Genomic DNA, 22,600 nt, shown 5'->3' with positions numbered 1-22,600 from the left:
AACAAGACAACATAACAGACCGTACTAGTGTCTATGTTAATGAAAGACCTCAGTTATGACAAATGTTTCTCTGCAAAGCAGTTACGAATAACTAATCTGGTGTTTTTATACAAACGATAATTACTGTAGGTAAGCCATTTGTTTCTCTTTGATCTTTCTGTAAAAGCTTATTTTTGATTATCTCGTCTCCCTCTCGCAGTCTCACTATTGTACTAATTAACTATCAAGCCTAGTACATTATGTTTAACTTTCACTTTTCACTTTTAGTCTTTCAAAATAGCAAAGCAGCCCACTCTATAATTGATCTTTAACCACACATACACCTCGGCTATTTAATTCAGTCATTAATTTCATTTAAATTTCATTTCTTAATGTTAAGAACTGTGGGCTGGAAGTCTGAGTTTGAAGCATATTGTCGCTGTCGCCACAGGTCACCTTGTATTTCCCAAACTGTTGCTTTTCAGGAAATGCACAGAAGAACAGTGTTCCAATTCAGCCAATGTGGTGGTTATTAATATTTAGTAACCCATGATGGTTCAATATTAAGACACAATAAAGCCCTTTCACTTTCAAAATAGATAAAAAGTAGAGAAATAGCCTATCTTGATCAGCTATTTCTGCCACTTTTGTGCGACACTCTAACGAAGTATGGCATTCATTTACCAAAACAAATCAGACTTGTGTGACCTGAGTGGTGCTGTGTGTGTGTGTGTGTGTGTGTGTGTGTGTGTGGCCTTGTTCTGTGCAGAGTTATCCAGGTAGCCACATGTCCCTAGATGCCCAGTTGTCCAAGTGCAGTGTGTGTGTGGACCTTATGAATACTAGGCGAGCAGTCACGTCGAACTATTGGCATGTCGAACCATTTGGGTGCCGGACTAATGGCTGTCGGACTCTTAGTAGTTAGTACGCATGTCAGACTATTGGCATGTTGGACTATTGGTTGTCATGTCGGAATATTGACTGTCGGACTATGTACTCTGTACTGTACTGTACTGCCTCTCATCGTGCACCTGTGCACAGTGTGAAGTTCAACAGTGCCACTTTGACACCTGTTGGTACACTAAACAGAGAGACATAGGGACACACATTGCTGTTCCTTACTAAAAACTCAAATCCCATCATGCACCTGTGCACAGTGTGAAGCTCAACTGCGCCACTTTGTCACCTGTTGGTACGCTAGACAGACAGACAGACATAGGAACAGACACAAATTGCTGTTCCTTGGAGTGGCTGCACCACTCAAAAATAAACATTTGATTCCAAAGAGGAATGCAGTTATTTAACAGTGTGGTGTCTAGTGAATTCCATTATGCCATCTGCTTGTGGTGGATCCAGTCGGGTCCATCGGTAGCTTTCAGTGGAATTGGATCATTCGGGACCATGAATAATGCATGCGGTTTTTCCCTCCCCGTTTCATCCGAGATTTAGGTCTGTGTCAGAATGTTTTTGTAAATGCTGAAATCACATTTGAAACAGATGATTTGTGATGTAGACCGTGATCTCCCTGACCTATAAACCAGTTTTATAAAGTTATCAAAACTTCTGACAAGTGCTGCTTTTCACCAGGGATCTGCTGAAAATAGAAACGTGTGTGAGGCAGTGGTACACATTGGACACATGGTCATGGATGCTGGAATTGAACCAGAATGCAGAGTGAAATACTGCAGGGTAGGAGGATTACAACAGTGGATACTTTAATGTGCAGTCCACACGCTGCTATTCTACCACCTGTTCAACATAACAATATGATCCTCCACTAAACTAATTATTTGGCTAATAATAGTCAGGAGAAATGTATCAACAAATGTATCGAGTTGATTTAAATCATCTGTAAAATAGTGTAAATTCCTGCAATCATGGAAGGAGAAGTCTTTTCAGGTTGAACATTGTATTTCAAAAGTTGTAGACTGGCAACAATACACTAGTTCTTAGTAGTAGGTGGTGGTTGTTCATAGAACCATATAGCCTTTGAAAGCACAATACAAGAAGCAGTGTGGACCTTAGCCTTTATGTATGGAATTAATCCTGAATACAGTAGGTGTGCATAAGTGTGTGAATAAGAGTGAATTCCAGGCGACTTGGACACTGTGAAGAGTACTTCAAGATTTAGTTATCGCCAGGCTGCTTGTAACAGACAATCATTTCAAATCAACTGCAACGAATGTGCCAATGTGGTGTACTCAGTGCCTGCCAGACAGCAGAGATGATCTTTTATCAACTTCAAGTTAGTATCAAGCTAGCCTGGGGTCCACCTATGCTTTCTATGGCATAGGCAGCTTCCGGGAGAATCTAGACGCAGCTGCGCGACATGAGACTAATTAATTAGAGCGACTGTTATGTTGTGAGCATGGCAGAGACTGTTGTTACATGGCCTGGCCAAGAGGTGGCACAAGCATACCAGCAGTCAGTAGGAAGCGACCACCTCTTGGGGAGGAAGTTATATCTAAGCTTGGCGCGGTGTGTATGAGACATGTCTGTATTGCCCAGTGTTAAATAAACAACCCGCATATTGACACAGTAACCTTGTGTGGAGTATTCAGTATTCAAGATACTACATATGGCGACGAGGACAAATCGGAAGAAGTTATCGGGTGACGGGAGATTGTTTGGTTGAGTACAAACACAGTTTATCGTTGTTTTTGATGGACACATGTCATCACAGTCATCGGAGGAGTACGAAGACAGTGTTGTGGTGGCGAGCGGCTCGGGGCCGGCGGTTGTGTCTGTGAAGATGGCTGGAACTGTGGGATCGGTGGCACATTTCGACAATAGTGTGCAGACGTGGGAGGAGTATTGTGAAATACTGGATCATTTTTTCATAGCGAATGACGTGACAAATGCTGAGAAGAAACGGGCTGTTTTGCTAAGCTGTGTGGGCGCACAGACATATACGTTGATGAGAAACTTGTTAAGTCCTGCCCGCCCGGGAGAGCGGTCCTATGAAGAGTTGGTGGGACTGCTGAGGGACCATTTCAACCCGAAACCGAGTGAAATAGTACAGCGGTGGAAGTTTAACTCCAGAGACAGGAGGCAAGGAGAATCTGTTGTGGAGTATGTGGCGGAGCTACGGAAGCTCGCGCAGGACTGCAATTTTGGAGAGACTCTCAAAGTAATGTTGAGAGATCGCTTGGTTTGTGGAATCAACGAGGACAGTATTCAACGGAGGCTACTCTCGGAGCCGGATGGATTAACTTTTGACACTGCTTTGAAGAAGGCGCAGGCAATGGAGGCAGCTAATAAGGACATTAAGGAGTTAAACAGCGCGCGGGAAAGTGCAAAATGGAGTCGCGCTGTGGAGGGAACAGTGAACAAGGTGGCGGATGTCCGGCCGAAGCCGCCTGCCAAATATGGAAAGTGTTTCAGGTGTGGGGGAACTTCCCACTTGGCGAATGACTGTAGATTTGCGGAGGAAAAGTGTCATAATTGTGGAAAAATTGGACACATTCGGAGAGCCTGTAGGTCAAAGGCAGGTGAAAATGTGAGTGCTCAAAGTCATAACATGTGGAAAAAAAAGGAAGAGAGAGGGAAATATGAGAAAAGGGCACATTTCATTCAGGAGGAAAGGGAGGATAGTAATGAGGAAGATGATGTTTTCACTGTATACAGCATACATAGTACAGAGGATGTAGTAACTGTGTACAATATTGAACAGGAGATAATCATTCCACGAGAAGAACCCCTGAGACAGGAATTGAGGGTGAATGGAGCAACAGTGACTTATGAAGTAGACACAGGCTGTGGCTATACAATAATGTCAACAGGTGAATTTCAGAATTTGGGAAAGCAGGCCAGGCCACCCAAGTTGAAGCAGTGTAGAATCAACTTGAAAACGTACAGTGGACATCCAGTACCAGTGGTAGGAGCAGCTTATGTGAAAGTCGAGTACAAGGACAGGACAAAGTCATTACCAGTGGTAGTAGTCGACGGAGCAGGGCCTAGCCTGGTTGGGCGAGGGTGGATAAAAGCACTGGGGGTGGATTGGCAAAGGGTCAATGCAGTAACAGAACAGAATGTGAGAATACAAGACGTACTGATGAGACATGAGACAGTATTCAAAGAGGAGCTGGGGAAGCTGCAGGGATTTAAGGCAAAGATACACGTAGACAGTGAGGCCCAGCCCCGATTCTACAAACCCAGATCAGTGCCTTTTGCAATGAGACAAAAAGTGGAGGCAGAAATAGATAGGTTGCAGAAGGATAAAATAATAGAACCAGTGACCTTCTCAGAGTGGGCGGCACCCGTGGTGCCGGTGTTGAAGCCAGATGCCACAATTCGATTGTGTGGGGACTATAAGTTGACTGTAAATAAGGTTTCATCACTTCAACAGTACCCCATTCCAAAGATGGAAGACATGTTTGCAACCCTAGGAGAAGGAGAGAAATACACTAAGTTGGATATGAGTCATGCATATCAACAGATAGTGTTAGATGAGGAATCTCGGAAATATGTCACAATAAATACACACAAAGGGCTCTTTGTGTACACCAGATTACCATTTGGGGTGAGTTCTAGTCCAGCTATTTTTCAGAGGACCATGGAGAGCGTGTTGAGGGGCATTCCTCAAGTCTCAATTTACTTGGATGACATAATTCTAACCGGAAAGAATGACCGAGAGCACCTGAGGATACTAGACTCGGTGCTACAGCGTCTGAAGGAAGCGGGGCTACGATTAAAGAGAAGCAAATGCCAGTTCTTGGAGAGAGAAGTAACGTTTCTAGGACATCGAGTGGACACCACAGGCATTCACCCAGTGCCAGCGAAGGTGAAAGCGGTGCAGCAAGCACCCACACCATCATCAGTGACGGAGCTGAAAGGATATCTAGGGCTCTTAAATTTCTACAATAAGTTCCTGCCCAATCTGTCTACGTTGTTAGCACCTTTACACAAGCTGCTCAGAAAGGAGGTACCGTGGTCATGGGGACCAGAACAAGAAGCCGTGTTCGAGCAGTCAAAAGAACTGTTACAGTCCAGCAGGGTATTGGTGCACTATGATGAGACCAAGGAGTTAATACTAGCCTGTGATGCCTCGCCGTATGGTGTAGGGGCGGTACTGGCTCACCGCATGATGGATGGATCTGAAAAGCCCATTGGGTTTGTGTCGCGCACCCTGAATCCAGCAGAGAAGAATTATTCACAGTTGGACAAAGAGGGGCTGGCTGTGATATTTGGAGTAAAACGCTTTCATAAATACCTGTATGGAAGGAAATTTCAAATTTGCACTGATCACAAACCATTGATAAGTCTATTCAATGAGATGAAGGCGGTGCCCCAGATGGCTTCGCCGAGGGTTATGAGATGGGCAGTGACGCTGAGAGCGTATGAATACGAGATCAGATACAGAGCGGGAAAGGATAATGGGAATGCTGATGCTCTCAGCCGCCTACCGTTACCTGAATGTCCAGAGGCAGCTCTCGCGGAGGACCAAGTGTTGATGCTGACACAAGAACAATTTCCCCTAATGACTGGTGCACAGGTCAAGGGCTGGACGAGCAGAGACCCCATTTTGGCAAGGGTACGTGAGTACTTGCTGAAGGGTTGGCCTGGTGACATGGGGGCTGAGTTTAGTCCCTATAGACAGAGACAACAAGAGCTTAGTGTTCAGGATGGGTGTGTACTGTGGGGGGCCCGGGTTGTCATTCCGCAGAAAGGCAGGACAGCAATGTTAGAGCAACTGCATCAATCACATCCAGGCATGAGTCGGATGAAAAGTTTGGCCAGAAGCTATCTGTGGTGGCCAAATATGGACATGGACATAGAGCGAAAGGTCAAGTCATGCACCACGTGTCAGGAACACAGAAAGGCTCCGGCGAGTGCACCTCTCCACCCCTGGGAGTGGCCGGACAAACCCTGGAGGAGGCTGCACATGGATTATGCAGGACCGTTCATGGGAAAAATGTTTCTTGTAATAATAGATGCACACTCGAAGTGGATGGAGGTGTACCCGGTGAGTTCAGCCACATCGGCAGCTACCATAAATTGCCTGAGGAGCAGTTTTAGTACTCACGGCCTTCCGGAAATGATTTGTTCGGATAATGCTCAATATTTTGTCAGTGAGGCAAGTAAGCAGTTTATGGCAAAGAACGGAATCACACATGTTACAGCAGCTCCCTACCACCCGTCATCGAATGGACTAGCGGAGAGAGCGGTGCAGATCTTGAAGGACCTCATGAGAAAGAGTTCAGGTGACACGTTGGAGACAAGACTCCACAGGGCTATGTTCAGTTATCGCATTACCCCCCAGTCTACGACGGGGTTGTCTCCGGCAGAGATGATGATGGGCAGAAAACTGAGATGCACGCTGGATTTAATACACCCAGACCTAAAGCAGAAAGTGGAATCAAAGCAGCTTAGTCAGAAGGCATATCATGACAGGCATGCATCAGCTCGTGACTTCAAGATTGGAGACACAGTCTATACTAGGAACTTTGGGTATGGACCTAAATGGATTCCAGGATTGGTACAGGAGATCACAGGACCAGTGTCGTACAAAGTGTTGTTGGGCAACAGCGGAGTGGTCCGGAGGCACGTGGATCAACTGTTCAGCAGACAGGAGATCGATCACCCAGCAGCAGCAGCAACGGCAGCCGGGGCAGAGGAAGACGGCTACACGGTGGAGACAGGGGGCGGGAACGAGGATTCCCCCCAGGATATCGGCGGCGCGGCAAGGAACGGGGAAGGGTCGGCAGCGACACCGGCCGGTGAGACTGCAGGCGAGAATGGAGCGCCTGGAGGAGAGCTGAGGCGCTCTCACAGAGAGAGGAGGCCACCCGATCATTTGAAGGACTTTGCCAGGTAAAGGAGATATTGCTTATGGGCAAGAATGCGCCCATGTCTCCTTTAGGTAGTGTGGTAGTCTACCCACACTATCGAACCTGGAGGAACAGAACTTATTATTATTATTATTGGTTTTTGTGTCTTACTCTATCTAGGCTGAGTACTGGCTTAGACTTTATATTTGTTTGTTTTTGGTTGACTTTAGTAGTGACAATTTAAGGAGAAAGGGATGTTATGTTGTGAGCATGGCAGAGACTGTTGTTACATGGCCTGGCCAAGAGGTGGCACAAGCATACCAGCAGTCAGTAGGAAGCGACCACCTCTTGGGGAGGAAGTTATATCTAAGCTTGGCGCGGTGTGTATGAGACATGTCTGTATTGCCCAGTGTTAAATAAACAACCCGCATATTGACACAGTAACCTTGTGTGGAGTATTCAGTATTCAAGATACTACAGCGACAGAGAGAGAGAGAGTGTGTGTGTGTGTGTGTGTGCGTCAATATAGCAAAGGTGCAGACGATCAGAAATCAGCAGAGAGTGATTGACATTTGCGCTACTCTATGCCGTATTGAAGTGGACTCGTCTCGGACCCAGACTTTTTTTTCCTCCCTGGAAATAAAAACGTCTGGATTTCCGAGGCTAGTATCAAGCTGTTTATCCAAGTTGTGCTCTGGACACAAACATATCGCGTTGACACATTGCTATCATTATTCAGGGTACAGGCTTTAGTTCCGACATACTATTGATCCGAAACCTCAATCCCTACCCTAACCATAACCGCAAGCACGGGAGCAGCGCATGTCGGACCATCGCATTTTCGCATCGCATGTCCCCGCGCTTCGGACCTTTGGTGTGTCGGAAAAGCGTGCGCACCCCCATCATTCACACCCCACTGTGACTTCACCTGCATCCCAGCACAATGCTTCCAACTGGAAATACTGCAGAAGTAACACACGCCAGGGAGAAATAATCACAAGTCGAGAATTAGCAGGAACAAGCATCAGCACTGCAGTGACTCCCTCTCTCTCTCTTCAGACTGGACTGTCAAAATGACACACCTTCTTGCATCTCCTGCCATAGAGAAGATACAGTGCTTGCCTGGCTGGTTAGGGATGAAGGGAGAACAGGACTTTCTCATGTAGGTTAATTGAATATTTGAGATGTATATTATTTTTTCGTATATGAACAAATTGACGCAGAAACAAATTCAAATAGATTTTTCTTTTGTTTACAATCAATAACAATGATCTGTTCACTTCATGTGGGTTAAAACAATGACGGATTTGAACATTGCACATGTCAATCTGCATGCTAGTGCTATGAAGATGATATTCAAATTCCTCAGGGACACCTCGACCCCTTGGCGGGGCCAGGAATTGAATCTGGAACCATCTGCTTCGCAGGCGGCTGCTCTACCCTTTCGGCCCCAATCGACAAAATTAGTCTGATTAACCAATAACCACGTATACGTTATACAATGGTGGCATGCAAAAATAGCCAATTTACAAGCTCACAATGTGATGCATTGTGGGCTTGTAGGTTTTTTCACTAAGGCTGTAAATAATCATGATATTGATTTGAAGTGATATCACCTAGCCCTAGAGGACACGACACAGCTCTGCTGCTGACTTCCTTCCCATGGTCCACTCACAAGCCACACTGCAACCATGCTGACAGTAGGGGTTCGCTCATTACTTCCTCTCCCTGTAGCCGCTGGTGACAGCACAAGGCTTTTTCTAAATGTAGAACAAAGGTTCCAGATCGATAAATTAGCCCAGTGCTTCTGGTGAATGGTGATTAACTCCTGCATGACCGGATGTGGTTGACCTCCAAGGTCTTTATGAGCAATAAATACATGGCTGCTCCAAGCCCCTCCCCTATGGGAGCACTCCTGCAGGCGTCATACCAAAGCCTAACGCGGGTTGTGCAAGGACGCACTGTGATTGGCCAGTCGCTGTGATTGACAGCCTAACCCTAACCTTAACCTCAGTAAACGTAACTTGCCCGGGGGTGTGGTTATAAGCACAACCCGTGTTGGATTTAGTATGTCACCTCCTGCAGCTCCATATGCAACGTCAAACATCATGTCACTTGAAAGACAGACTATTATAGGCCAACGCAAATACCAATGAAATTGACAGAATGTGCAACTGGGGCTGGGCCATGTGGACGGATCAAATCACAATATTTGGTTATTTTCGCTGTTGAGGTATTTGATAACAAATCTACAAGCTCACAGCACATTGCATTGCATGCCCTTGAAGATTGGCAATTTCACTTTTTTCAGAAAATAATACTTATGGCATATGATACAATATCCAAAATCCCATGTCTAGTCTCATATCACAATATCGTTACAATATTCAATGACATATTTCCCAGACCCAACCAGGTTGCCAACCAGAAATTGCCAGAAACAACAATGTTTGTCAGTCATGCAGCTTTGACAGTGAGACGGAGGGACAGAGAGACAGAGACAGGGAGAGAGAGATATTGAGAGACAGAGACAGACAAAGAAAGAGACAGAGGGAGAAAGGCTAGAGAAAGAGAGAGACAGCGAGAAAAGAGGTTCATTCTGGGCCATTATAATAATAGATGGATAAACACGTTTTTCCAGAAAGGTCACCGTTGTTGTATGGTGATAGGATGGAAAATGCTCTCGGTTTGTTGTTTGGTTTCAGTCAAGCTATGGTTTAATAAACTATCAGAGCTGCTGTGGGCAACAGCTTGTGGCGGTTCACCACTTAGACCCTCTATACTTAGCAAAATTGACACAAGTTGACCCAGTCTGTACCCACCATATTGCATATTAAACCGAAATGGAAATTCAATAATATCTATAAGGTATATTTAAATATTATTTTCATGAAGGGAAATGACGAACAGATGACCGCTTCCATTCTGGGCTTTCAGGAGATGTAGTTACACACTATGTAGCATTCAGAGAGCGTGGAATAATTGGCTTGAGAGACTAGCGATCGAGTTGTTAAAGTGAAGCTGGAGATTACATAACAACACTACCAAACAGGTGAATCAGCAAGAGAACAATGCAAGCACGAGGATCTGTCAGAAAACAAACCTCATATTTACATAATGGATTGGATTTCACGCAGGGCTGGACTGGGTCAAAAATTCGACCCCGACATTTGGCCCAGACCGGCCCACCAATAACCAGCATGCAGATGCTCTACCGGCACACTCCGTCGAGGCACACACAAACAATTTAACAAACAAGCCCTAATACCACCAGTTTTACTGAAAAATATGTTCTGATAATTACCATAATAACCCTAAAACTGTAGTAGGTTAAAAACAAATATATATATATATACTTATATATCCATTCATTGGGCCAGGTACGTTAAGTGGTCAATCCAGGCCTGAGGGCATTTGTTCCAAAATGTGCATTATTAGAAGGTAAATGTGTACAGATAAGTCAAGTAGCCCAAGGCATCATTTATGTGCAATAGCAATTAGGAAAGTGGTCAGTCTCTGTTGAGACACACACACGGTTGCATTTGTACTCAAGAGGTAGTGCACACAGTCCCAGACTGCAGCAAGTCATGCATCTTCTGATGACAAGCCAAGGCCTCAGCAGTCAGGCCAGGAGATGGGTTCTAGGCTTCTCCACAATTTAGTTTAACCTATGAAACTCGCACGCACGTGCGCACACGCACTCATCTTATACCAGTGGGATCTTGAGGGGGGTTCCAGGGGGTCCCCAGCAAAATGAGTTAATAAAACATCAGAAATCAGTTCAACCACTTTAACCCATCACTAGCATGTTGCGATGTGATGCATTGTGAGCTTGTAGATCTGCTATTTTCAAACAATCTTGAACAACACAAATCTTGTATGGGGGTCACATTGCAGATGGGTATCCACAGCCAGATACATATTAATCCTTGACATGAAGATATCTGAGAACCACTACTTTATATGACCACACACACACACACACACACACACACAATTTGCCAGTGATTTATCCTCACATTAATAAATTAATGATCAGCACATTGCCATCAATTCTCCCGGACACAAACTTTGCGTGTAAATATAAAGTATGTATTATTGAATAATTATATTGGAAGTAAATTCTGATTTATTGAACTACCGCTAAATTCAAATTTAAAAAAGAACAAAAGATTTTTCAACATAAGAAATTTAATGAATAGGCTACTACTATACGATAGTAGGGTACTTATAATTCATGTGTCAGAGACACAACAAATAACTGGCCGTTATTAATTAGACAAATGGAAGGCAGTGTGAGGGCGTCTATGGAAGGGGTGTGGCATCAAGCATGCACTGATAGTAGCCATTTAATTAAAAGGCATGCACCCATTAGTTTAGTTACAAATTACAATGTGGAAGTAATTACCTACAATGTATGTATTAGTTACAATGTAGGCATAATATTACAGTTTAGTCTAGTTGCATTTAATAGTGTTATGTGTTGAATGGTAGCGATAATAATAAATAAGCTGCCGCGCGTACGTTGCACTCAATTGTTGAAGACAAGTGAGTCGCTCGCCGAAAAGAACCAGACTGGCGTACGAGGTACGACGGGGTATAATTGAGGCTCGACATGGCGGAGGGTTTCAATTTCGACCCTTCTCACTCAGTCTAAAAAAAAACACCGTGTAGTCTCACACTCACTCAGTCTCAGGCCATTTACAATGCTCCAGTCATGTTTTTATTTTAATCTCACCCATGCACACAGTACAAGCAAATGTTTAGCAACGCAGACGATCATCACACAACAGGCATGTTAACAAATGCATCCCACCGGTGTGGGATGTATTGGGGGGGGGGGTGCACGAGTGCCATATCCCATACTCTGTTCGTTTACAAAAATCTAAGTCGCTCGAGTGAGTTTGAGCCAAAAACGACTGTTTTTGTTTAAGACGCGTTAGTTTTCTTTTCAACGAGTGACTGACAGATTGTGATAAATGGACCGTTCATTCAATACACCCCTGCTGTCTGCTTCTGCTGTCACATACACGCACGCACACGCACGAACGCACGCACGAATACACATGCTGTGGCCAAACCAACATGCACTGTTTATTCCAAAACCTGGTGGGACATGCATGTATGCATGCTTGTTGCAGCCAGCATGGATCCGCGACTTCGCGTAGCGATATTGTAACCCTCAGGGTTTCTTGAGCCAGGGCGGGTGTTATAAATGGACCCTTTACACTGGGTCTGACTGTAACTCTGAGGCTGAGCGTGTACAAAATGGGTCCATTACCATTTGTACCGTTGTACGCTCTCAGTCAGAGTTACAAGGGGGGGGTCCTTGAAATAATAGCCTAATAAAAAGGACTGGTGTGTTTGATAGCGACCTGCGGACATTATGAGAATAAATCGGATTACAAACGGGTGAACCTTACCCCGGTCCGGTCCCGGTTCGATCACTGGTTCATCGCAAACCGCTCCAGTCCCGTTAGAAGATGCAGCGCCCAGTCCAGCTTCTCACAACCACAATTATACGATATCCTCCTCCTGGTTAAAGACAATCTCCAAGTGGTCAAACACACAGCGCAGAGGAGGTGCTGCTGTGTGTGTGCGCGCGTTTGTGTGTGTGCATGAGTCGCATGTGTGTGTACTGTGCGTGGGAGGGGCGGTGGATAATCTTACGAGAGGGGAAAAAGAGGAACTGCGTCATAATTGATGGACTCGGTGCCAGTTGTAGTCCATTATGGATCTCCATGGTATTCACGGGGACTACAGCTGGAGAATTGAAAGAAAGAAAGAAAGAAAGAAAGAAAGAAAGAAAGAAAGAAAGAAAGAAAGAAAGAAAGAAAGAAAGAAAGAAAGAAAGAAAGAAAGATTAGTGCAAGAAATAGTAAATAATTGAATAAGTAGGCTTAAATAAGTAAACAACTTGATTACTTGATTGTTTGTTTGTTTGTTTGATTGATTGATTGATTGATTGAAAATGTTTAACAGTATTGTATGTATTAACAGTTTGCAGGGAAATACAGGTCAATACAAAATCTGCTAAGAAGATAAAACCAGAAAAAGCACTAAGACTTGTTTGCATAAGGGTCCTCCGGTCCTCCATTTTCAATTCATCAGAACATTTAAACACAAATATACACTTATATGCAAAAAAAGAAAGAAAGAAAGAAAGAAAGAAAGAAAGAAAGAAATCATATAGGCTACTACACGGTTAGAAAAAAAGGGAAAGTATAGTAGCCTATAGAAATATAGAGGGGGGGGGACTTTTTTACAGGTGCCAGTTTCGAATCGCAGCCACTGCGGTAAGTGCTCTTTGAGAGCAGTTTTGAAGGAGTCTATAGGGATTCACATTTCTTAACGGCTGTTGGTTCGACGTTTGACATTTTAGTGGCATAGGATAGGAGCTAAAAAAATTAACCTCTTGTTTGAGCCGAATTTGGGTTGAATGTGGTTTGTGCAACTCCCTCTGGTGTCGTGATCGTGGACTTTTTAAGGTACCGGTGTGTAGAGAATCTTGTAGACCAATTGCAAGTTGCTGTACTCTGTCGTCAACCCTAATAGGCATTCCAACCTATCACAATGAGTGGGGGTGAGGTGGGTTCTGGGAGTAAGGCCAAGTAGTAGCCTGACCAGTTTGTTTTGGGATATCTGGCCTGGAGCCTGCCTTGTTTTTAGGGCATTTGAAGTGTGAGGTGCTGTGGTACCAGGTCTGGTCTGGTCTTTATGCATGTATAGTTGAAGTTCACTGTGGTGAGAAAGCTACAATATGGGACATCAATGAATATGTTATTTTAACCAATCTGTATGGTACATGTAGAGTTTGAAAGTCTGAATAAGCACATTAATACAATATAACTATAGTGCATGTGCATGTGCACTGGTTGGAGGTGGTCTCCCTCCTGAACCTGGTGTCAGGTATATAGTAATTTACGTTGGACACAGTATGAGTATAGTAGCCTACTATCTGAAGCTCATAAGTCCAATATCTCAACATTTTCACTTAATTATAGGGGTGGGAAGTGGGAAAATGTTTATTTTTGACGTTGAGGGTGTGGGTGGCGGTGGGTGGTCAGGTTAAATATAAAAGGAAAGGCAGGGTGTCCCTGTAAAATGGATCCTTTTAGTCCTTGTTGTCAGGGCATGCAGACTTGGGAGAAATGTGAAGCTCAGAAGCCATGCTCAGACACACACACACACACACGCACACGCGCGCGCGTGCGCGCACACACACACACACACACACACACACTTTGCAAAATTCCAGACATTCTGATGTGAACACTTGACGACCGTCACTGATGCCTTCGTTGGGACCCCTGGGGTCCACTCTGCTAAGACCAGTGGTTCTCAGTGGTGGGTTTGGGGACCACCATGGGGTCCAAAATGGACACTTATGGGTCTGTAAAGGCAGTTTAGAGACCAGGATTACTGCATGTTTTAGGGGTTCTCAACGTTTTTGGCCGGGACCCCCGGAGATGTTTTGGCAGTGTCTCGGGACACTATGCCTATTTGCTCAGACACTATACGTAAAATTGTCCATTCATTGTCAATGGGAATTTAATATATTTTGTGTATGATGAAAATCTACACTAATAGCTGAATATAGAAGGGGGATAGTGCCCCTTAAAAACTATAATAGTAGTAGATTGGGGTTCCAGAGATGCACATTACTTTAAATGGTCCATGGCCTGGCCCATACGTATATGTATCCCCCGGCCTAATCCCTAAAAAGTGTCTGGGGGTCCTTTATTAGCCCCTCCTATGCCCAGCTTTGTCTGTCTGTGTGAATTTTAGCGACGATTTGATTGGCTGATCACCCCATAGCGATGATTTGATTGGCTGAGCAGAAGTACAAATTAAGGATAAAAATGGCACGATGTTATATAAATCGATGATTGTCAACCTTTTTAAATCCAAGGACACCTGTTCCTTTAACTCTAAAGAGAGTACAAATGGAACCAAATGCATTTGGTTCCAGTCTCTTTGGAGTTAAATTATATGGACCAGCCACCAGGGTTCTTTGGGTTTACCAGAGAATGAATGATGATTTCTGTTGTGAATTGTGATAGCTTTGATGAGCTTACCACTGACATAAAAGGTTTACTGAATTGATAAACAAAGTTGCAAACAAGCGTGTAATCATTTCTAAGAAGTTAAATCCAGAGTGATGCAAATGTATGCAGAGACGAAATGTTTTTATAATTCTTGTTATGCATGTCTGTTTGGTGTGATTGATGGCATTCCCCATAATAGTTCTGTCACTGAACATAGATAGAAAAACAACAAATGCTGCCACCTTGTGGCTAAATGCAGCCATATTCGCACGGGACTAGTATTACCCATAGATATATATAAAGTCTAATAGGCCCTGTACCTGTACGTCCTCTCTGGGAGGGGGGGGAATTCCTGCTGTCAAAATATGACCCCCCCCCCAGTCAAAAAACACTTTGTTTGAAATAGACACTCATGCTTTCCAAGGTGTGATTTGGGCTGGGAGGACGAGTAGGACTAAGACCCTATACGTCCTCTCTGGGGGCGGGGGGTGTACTACCTGTGAGTGGAGAGTGTTGTCTAATGAATGAATATCAACATCCTAATACATCCTGATACTGGGGGGGTCAAATTATGACAGGCAAAAAACACTTTGTTTGAAATAGACAGTCATGCTTTCCAAGGTGTGATTTGGGCTGGGAGGAGGAGTAGGGGCCCTATACGTAGTGGTCGATAAAAACAAATCTTCAATTTCCTACATTACTAAATGCATGGTCAGGGACCACATGCAGTACCTTCACAGACCACCAGTGGTCCACGCTCCACCAGTTGAAAACCTCTGGTTTAGACCTTCATCAGGACAGCCTTATAAAAGCAACTAGTGTAGGTCTTCCTAGGCTGTATTGCCTACCCAGGGCTGTGTCAGTTTCGAGTTGCAACTTGCATCCAGCAGGGCATGATTGAGGAAACAGCAGCAAGTAATAGCATTTCTATAACGGGAAAAAAAAAAACGTGTGAGCAGAAGAGAACATGCTTTTGGGAGGTGTGCTGTGCTGGTCATCAACATGCGATTCCAATTTGGATATTGTATTTATTCCATGATTTTGTATGAAATATAGGCCCTGTCCACTAATCTTTGAAGGCAATTACAGCCAGGCAAAGTACCAAAATGCTGTACCAAATCTTTCTGCAACAAACAGTGACAGATGCGCATCAAATGTGAAATAGTCGTTTTACCTTGTTTAGAGACCCATCAATGATGAGTGATTTAAATTTGTCCCTTAGCTGTATTAAACTCACTGGAAAGTGGAAGCCACGTCATCTTTGGGCTTATTGCATCAATCACAAGTTCAGAACCCTATAAGAAGAATACACTCCCTGACATATAAACAGAAGTAGGCCTATATGCACAAGGTTTCAAGATTACTTTTATTTGTTTCCTTGTCAGTATTCAGGCTTCTGGTTTGGCAAGCAGCATTGTTAAATAAACATGCCAGCATACTGCATGCTGTAATTGATCGTTCTTGATGTTTGCCTAAATGCCACACATTGCCACGGGTGCACCTGAATCATGTTTTACTTCCCTGTGTCAATGCGATTATTAAGTGTACAAGTAAATGATGTTAGAATAATCAGAAAAATGATCAAGATTTATGTGGACAGTTAAAACTTTATGTAAAAATATAATCAAAATCAATTCCAATATAGGGCATTTAACTTAATATATGGCCCTTATGGGACAAGTATTTGTCCTATAGCCTATGTTAAAGTCAAATTTAAAATAAATTAATGGGAAATAATGTTTAAGTTTCCCATCTCATTTCTGTTGTAGTAGACTCGAGGTAGTCCAAGTGGGAGCCCTAAGCCAACACACGGTACACAATGTGCTTGATTGATTCCCCTTCAATTCTTGAAAAGTCAGTTATAGGCCGTGTTGGGACCCATGAAAAAGTGCTTAGAAAATGAGTTTCGTTCCCATGTCATGCGAACTACTCATTCAATGCATTTTTTCATAGATAATACCCTTCTAGACTTTGGGTTAAAAGTTCTACTCATAATATCCTGCAGTATTTTGTCACGAGCCATAAATGTATAAACAGTGTATAACCAAAAAACGAAAATCGTGTGCTGCTGTTTTTGCTTGTAAAATGTGTTTTTGGCAACACAAAATCTTTCTCAAATGTCAAATGCATATACTTAACATCTGAAACAAGTATTGGTGCCTTTAGTTTACTCATATGTGAATTTAGATCATGAAATGTAGCATATTTGTTAAATAATACGTTAAATAATACGCTTCAACTTAAGTGTTTTCCACACTGTACAATGAAACCTAGCTGTGGTCGGAAACTAAAAACCAGGTTTACTAACATAAACATCAAATCGAATAACACCCTCATCACTGACAAACTCGATGTAGCCAACCACTTGAACATCTTCTTTACAAACATTGCAACAAAGCTGGTTAGCAAACTGCCCTCCCACTCTGGGCGTTTTGGTGTAGAGCACATCAAAGCCTTCTACAAAAACCTTGGTGTTTGTAAAGATGATTTTAAAATGGCAATGGTAACAACCGAGGAGGTACTTAAAAAACTGAGTGCCCTCCAACCCCACAAGGCCACTGGCCATGACAATATTCCCTCCAAATTTCTCAGAGACTCAGCCTTTTCCATAGCTCCAGTCATCACCCACATAGTTAACCTCTCCATCAAACAGGGACAGGTCCCCCAAGATTTTAAACTGGCCAAAGTAACCCCCTTGTACAAAAAAGGGAGTAAATTAGAACCCGGCAACTACCGCCCTATTTCTATTCTAAGCTCTATCTCGAAAGTGATGGAAAAAATAGTCTATGAACAGGTTGAAAAGTATCTTGCCACTAATAAATTGCTGTACGAGTTCCAATCTGGTTTCAGAACATCCCACTCCACTGACACATGCCTCCTCTATTTGAGCGACCACATCAAACACGAGGTGGATGCTGGAAAATACTGCGGCATGGTCATGCTGGACCTCCAAAAGGCTTTTGACACCGTGAACCACTCCATACTGGTTAACAAGCTTAAAGCTATTGGTTTTGATAGCACATCAGTGAGCTGGATGCAATCCTACCTGGAGGGGAGAGAACAGATGGTGGAGGTGAACGGAACACTGTCCCCTCCCCTCCCAGTGAGCTGTGGCGTCCCACAAGGAAGCATACTAGGGCCTTTACTGTTCCTAATTTATGTTAACGACATGACTTCAGCTTGTGACTGCAACTTGTTCCTGTTCGCAGATGACTCAGCACTGCTGGTCTCGGACAGGAACAAACTGCAGGTTGAAAAGACCCTCAGCTCTGAACTCGGTAGAATCTGCACCTGGCTCGCTGATAACAAACTATCCTTACACCTGGGAAAAACTGAATCCATCCTCTTCGGATCAAATAGTAAACTCAGCAAGGCAGATGGCTTCTTGGTTAGAGTGGGTGATAATATTATCACACGAAAAGATCAAATTACCTACCTAGGTTCCATCCTGGAGGCCAATCTTTCCGGTGATAAAATGGCCACCAACGTAATCAAAAAAGTCAATCAAAGAACAAGATTCCTTTACAGGATCTCCTCACTGGTCAGCAAAAACACCTTGAAGACCTTAACAGGAGCCCTCGTACAAGGTTTCTTTGACTATGCATCCACCTCTTGGTACCACAGCACCTCAAAGGCCCTTAAAACAAGGCTCCAGACCTCTCAAAACAAACTGGTCAGGCTCCTACTTGGCCTCACCCCCCGAACCCACCTCACCCCTGCCCACTTTGACAGGCTGGGATGGCTTAGGGTCGACGACAGTACAGCATCTTGCAATGGGTCTGGTCCACAAGATTCGATACACCACCAAGATACCCATGTACCTGTCTAAATACTTCCTTAATGTAAACGAAGTCCACACCCACAACACCAGAGGGAGTGCAACAAACCATGTACAACCCAGATTCGGCACAAACAAGGGACTAAATTATTTTCGCTCCTATGCCACCAAAATGTGGAACGCCCTACCAACAGTCATTAAGACATGTGAATCCCTTGACTCCTTCAAAACCGCTCTCAAAGGGCACCTACGGATGGCTGCATTTCGAAACTGGCCTCTGTAAAATCTGAATCCCCCCCACCCGCCCCCATTTTCCCTCACTGTATATTGTATCTTTTCCCTTTTTTGCTTCCCATATGATGAATTCCTGTTCTGTTCTTTACCTACAGAGAAATGTCTATTTGTATGTCTCTAAATGTTTGTATGTCTTTAAATGTTTTGATGAATTGAACAATGTGGACCCTGTTGTAAACAAGTGTAATGCTTAATTGGGTCGTCCACTCACAGTTGACAGTCTTTGTATTGAGTTTGTGCTTAAAATGTACTGTAAATTCTACAAACTGTTAATAAAGATTTCAATCAATCAATCAATGTTTCATACATACAAAATGTCTCAACCTACTGTGTAATGAAAGGTAGAAAAGAAAATCAGGGCACCTTGGACCAAAATGGCAGAAAATCTATCCAAATGTTACCACGCCCTGTGTGTCCCTTTGTATGCGTGTATGTACAGTATGTACTGTATGCATGTATGTCTGTTTAGAATACCAACAGGTGACAAAATGGCACTGTTGAGCTTCACACTGTGCACAGGTGCATGATATGGGAAGCTGAGTTTTCAGCAGCCATTACGTGATTTCGGGTGTGACAGTACAGTACAGTGACAGTACAGTACAGTACAGTAGAGGGACCCCCACACGGTAACTCTGTAATTTCAACTGTTTCGGACGCGGGTCGGCTAGCCGGAACGGGGCCGGCCCCCTGGGCACGTTCCTAGGAATCTGGATGTTCCGGGGACCCCCACACGGAGTTGCACCACTCACTTCACACGGGTGTGATTTTTTCTAGTTGTAGCCAGAGAGCTGCACTGTTTGGGACTGAGAATACAGTAATGTATTTGATTGCCTATGATGACAACATGATGCTGCATATGAATGACACCGTTTCACCGTAAGATTCAATAACACTTATTAATTAACAAGATAAACAAGATACAATACAATAATGTACATTGCGTGCTTTAAAAACAGATCTGTTCTCAGAAAATAGCTCATCTGCAAGCTTACTATAGGCTGTAGATCGGCTATTTTGGGAGAAGAGATGTATAACGTAAATATAACATTGCTGTGCTTAGGCCTATGTAAGTGGTTATGATGAAATAAATATGTATTTTTGTCTCATCTTGGTAGCACATGTTGAGAGTTAGCTCTTGGAAGCTCTGGATGATGAAATAATCAGGCAGGAACGTACTGTAGATCAGCTTAGAAGGGTTTATTCAGCAAGATGCGTAGCATAATCGGACATAGTATCCACACGATATGATGATGAGGCACACACTGGTCCTCCAGACCCTCCTTATTGTCTCCACCAGCCGAAGGCATGGGGAGAGTATGTTTTGCACTCCGTCCGTCCGTCCGTGTGTCCGTGTGTCCGTGTGTCCGTCCGTCCGTCCGTGACCAGCTAATCTCAGCCACCGTTAACCCGGTCGATGCCAAATTTTGCACACACACTCCCTGGATGCCAACCATGAACCTCTGCCCCAAACTTTCCAGAACGGCCTGTTATAGCGCCACCAGGAGGCCGCTTTGTGCAAAACAGGTTTTTGCACAGCACACCTACAGATTTTGTCCAAACATCACGCAAATTGGTACACAGTCTCTCTAGAGCCATTCAACCAAACCGGTCTTTCATATTTCTCACACTCCATCCTGATTGGTTAAGATTGGCTTCCAAAGTTCACAGGAGTGCTCAGTTTCAAACAAAATGCTGCAAATCATGAACACATCGCGTGATTTCCGTGAAATTGTGCACCCACATTCCCACTAGGCCGAGGACAAAATGCCACATTAACAATTTCAACTCAGCCTCAAGGTGGCGCTATAACTGGCCGAAAAGTGTTTTTACCTCTAACTGCACGGATCTGTGGATAACCTGGTGGAGACCTGTGCCCAGAAGGGCACTTTTTCTAGTTTATACTCTCCTTCTACGCGACAAGGTTAGCCCGACACTTTGGCAGCCTATCTCCTCAATATTGACTATTTTCATCATAGCAAGTGTTCTTCCACGCACTTCCAAGTGATCGTGCCCAGAACACAGCCCATCCTGTTCAACTGTCGTTTCTTGATTAGCTGATCTTATCTTATCTTAATCTTTCTCTCTCTTCTGTTGCCTTCCAAGGCCACTTCAAATATTACTTTGAACTTATAAAAGTTGATTACTGGAACTGATTAGTGGCTCTGCTGCTACTGATAATAATAATAATAATAATAATAAAACTTTATTTGTATAGCACCTTTCATGACATCAAATGCAGCTCAAAGTGCTTTACAGAACAATGGAGAATAAAAGAAAAGCAAGGCAACGACATTAAAAAACAAGCAGTAATGCAATACAGTGAGGACATGAATAACAAAAAATATAAGATCACTTAAAAGCAATGTTGTAGAAGTGGGTCTTGAACTGAGCTTTAAAAATGTCTACAGAGGCTGCCTGACGAAGGTACAGAGGGAGCTTGTTCCATGCCGATGGCCCGTAGAAGCAAAAAGCTGCTTCCCCGTATTTTTTAGTTGCCATTTTTTTTAGGGAAAGCGAGCAGGCCAGCAGTGGAAGACCTTAGCGGGCGGTTTGGGACATATTTAGGCAGGCAGTCATGTAGGTAGGAAGGTGCGAGACCATTGAGGGCTTTATAGACAAGTAAAATAATTTTAAAATCAATCCTAAAAACAACCGGAAGCCAGTGCAGTGATGCCAAAACTGGAGTAATATGTTCTCTCATCTTAGTTCTAGTTAAAACTCTGGCTGCTGCATTTTGGACAAGTTGTAATCTGTCAGTTGTTTTCTTAGGCAGTCCAGATGTAGCAGATGTGCTCTTATTCCCCCTTTGTTCTGGTTTTCTGGTTGGTGCTCTGGTGATTTGGTAAACACCTTACCGTGGGTGGACTGTTTGTTATTTGGCAGCCCTGTAACGTGGGAAACACTTTTGGGTCTTTGGCTGCCGCCATGCTTAGCTGACCTTACCTTCCATTGTTACTGTTAAACCTCTGACCTGACCTATGCCCCTTCCATTGTTACTGTTAAACCTCTGACCTGACCTATGCCCCTTCCATTGTTACTGTTAAACCTCTGACCTGACCTATGCCCCTTCCATTGTTACTGTTAAACCTCTGACCTGACCTATGCCCCTTCCATTGTTACTGTTAAACCTCTGACCTGACCTATGCCCCTTCCATTGTTACTGTTAAACCTCTGACCTTGACCTATGCCCCTTCCATTGTTACTGTTAAACCTCTGACCTTGGCCTGAGCCCCTTCCATTGTTACTGTTAAACCTCTGACCTTGACCTCTGACCTATGCCCCTTCCATTGTTACTGTTAAACCTGACCTTGGCCTCTGACCTATGCCCCTTCCATTGTTACTGTTAAACCTCTGACCTTGACCTCTGACCTATGCCCCTTCCATTGTTACTGTTAAACCTCTGACCTTGGCCTGAGCTCCTTTTCTGCATAGAAACCCTTTTTCTGCCACTACACACACCAGTGTAATTCAGCTAGAGCGACACCTGCTGGGGGTCCCGGAACGTGTCCGAAACGGTAGAGAAATGACAGTTACCATGTGGGGGTCCCCGGGGGTCCCGTCCCCGGGGGGTCCCCGGAACATCCAGACCCCCAGGAACGCGCCCAGGGGGCCGGTTCCGGCGTGCTGCCCCATGTCCGAAACGGTTGAGAATTGACAGAGTTAACTTACCGTGTGGGGGTCCGTGTTCAGATCCAGCCAGCCAGCCACACACAGAGCTCCGTAAGGGAGGT

The 22,600-nt window shown here is 44.1% G+C and overlaps 1 protein-coding gene across 3 annotated transcripts in view; it reads right to left on the bottom strand.

Annotated features, from left to right (window-relative positions):
• tln2a (talin 2a) overlaps positions 1 to 12,296 on the bottom strand; it is a 182,932-nt gene extending 170,636 nt beyond the window's left edge. For all 3 annotated transcript variants that reach the window (XM_083759576.1, XM_083759577.1, XM_083759578.1), the window contains exon 1: positions 12,173 to 12,296. The gene's annotated coding sequence lies outside the window, so the exon portion shown is untranslated. The remainder of the gene's footprint in view (positions 1 to 12,172) is intronic.
• Positions 12,297 to 22,600: the final 10,304 nt, after the last annotated feature.

Source organism: Protomyctophum parallelum, assembly GCF_964188405.1.
Source record: "Protomyctophum parallelum genome assembly, chromosome: 2".
Lineage (NCBI taxonomy): Eukaryota > Metazoa > Chordata > Actinopteri > Myctophiformes > Myctophidae > Protomyctophum > Protomyctophum parallelum.
Note: the sequence above shows the minus strand (reverse complement) of the source record. Positions and strands in the feature narration are given on the sequence as shown.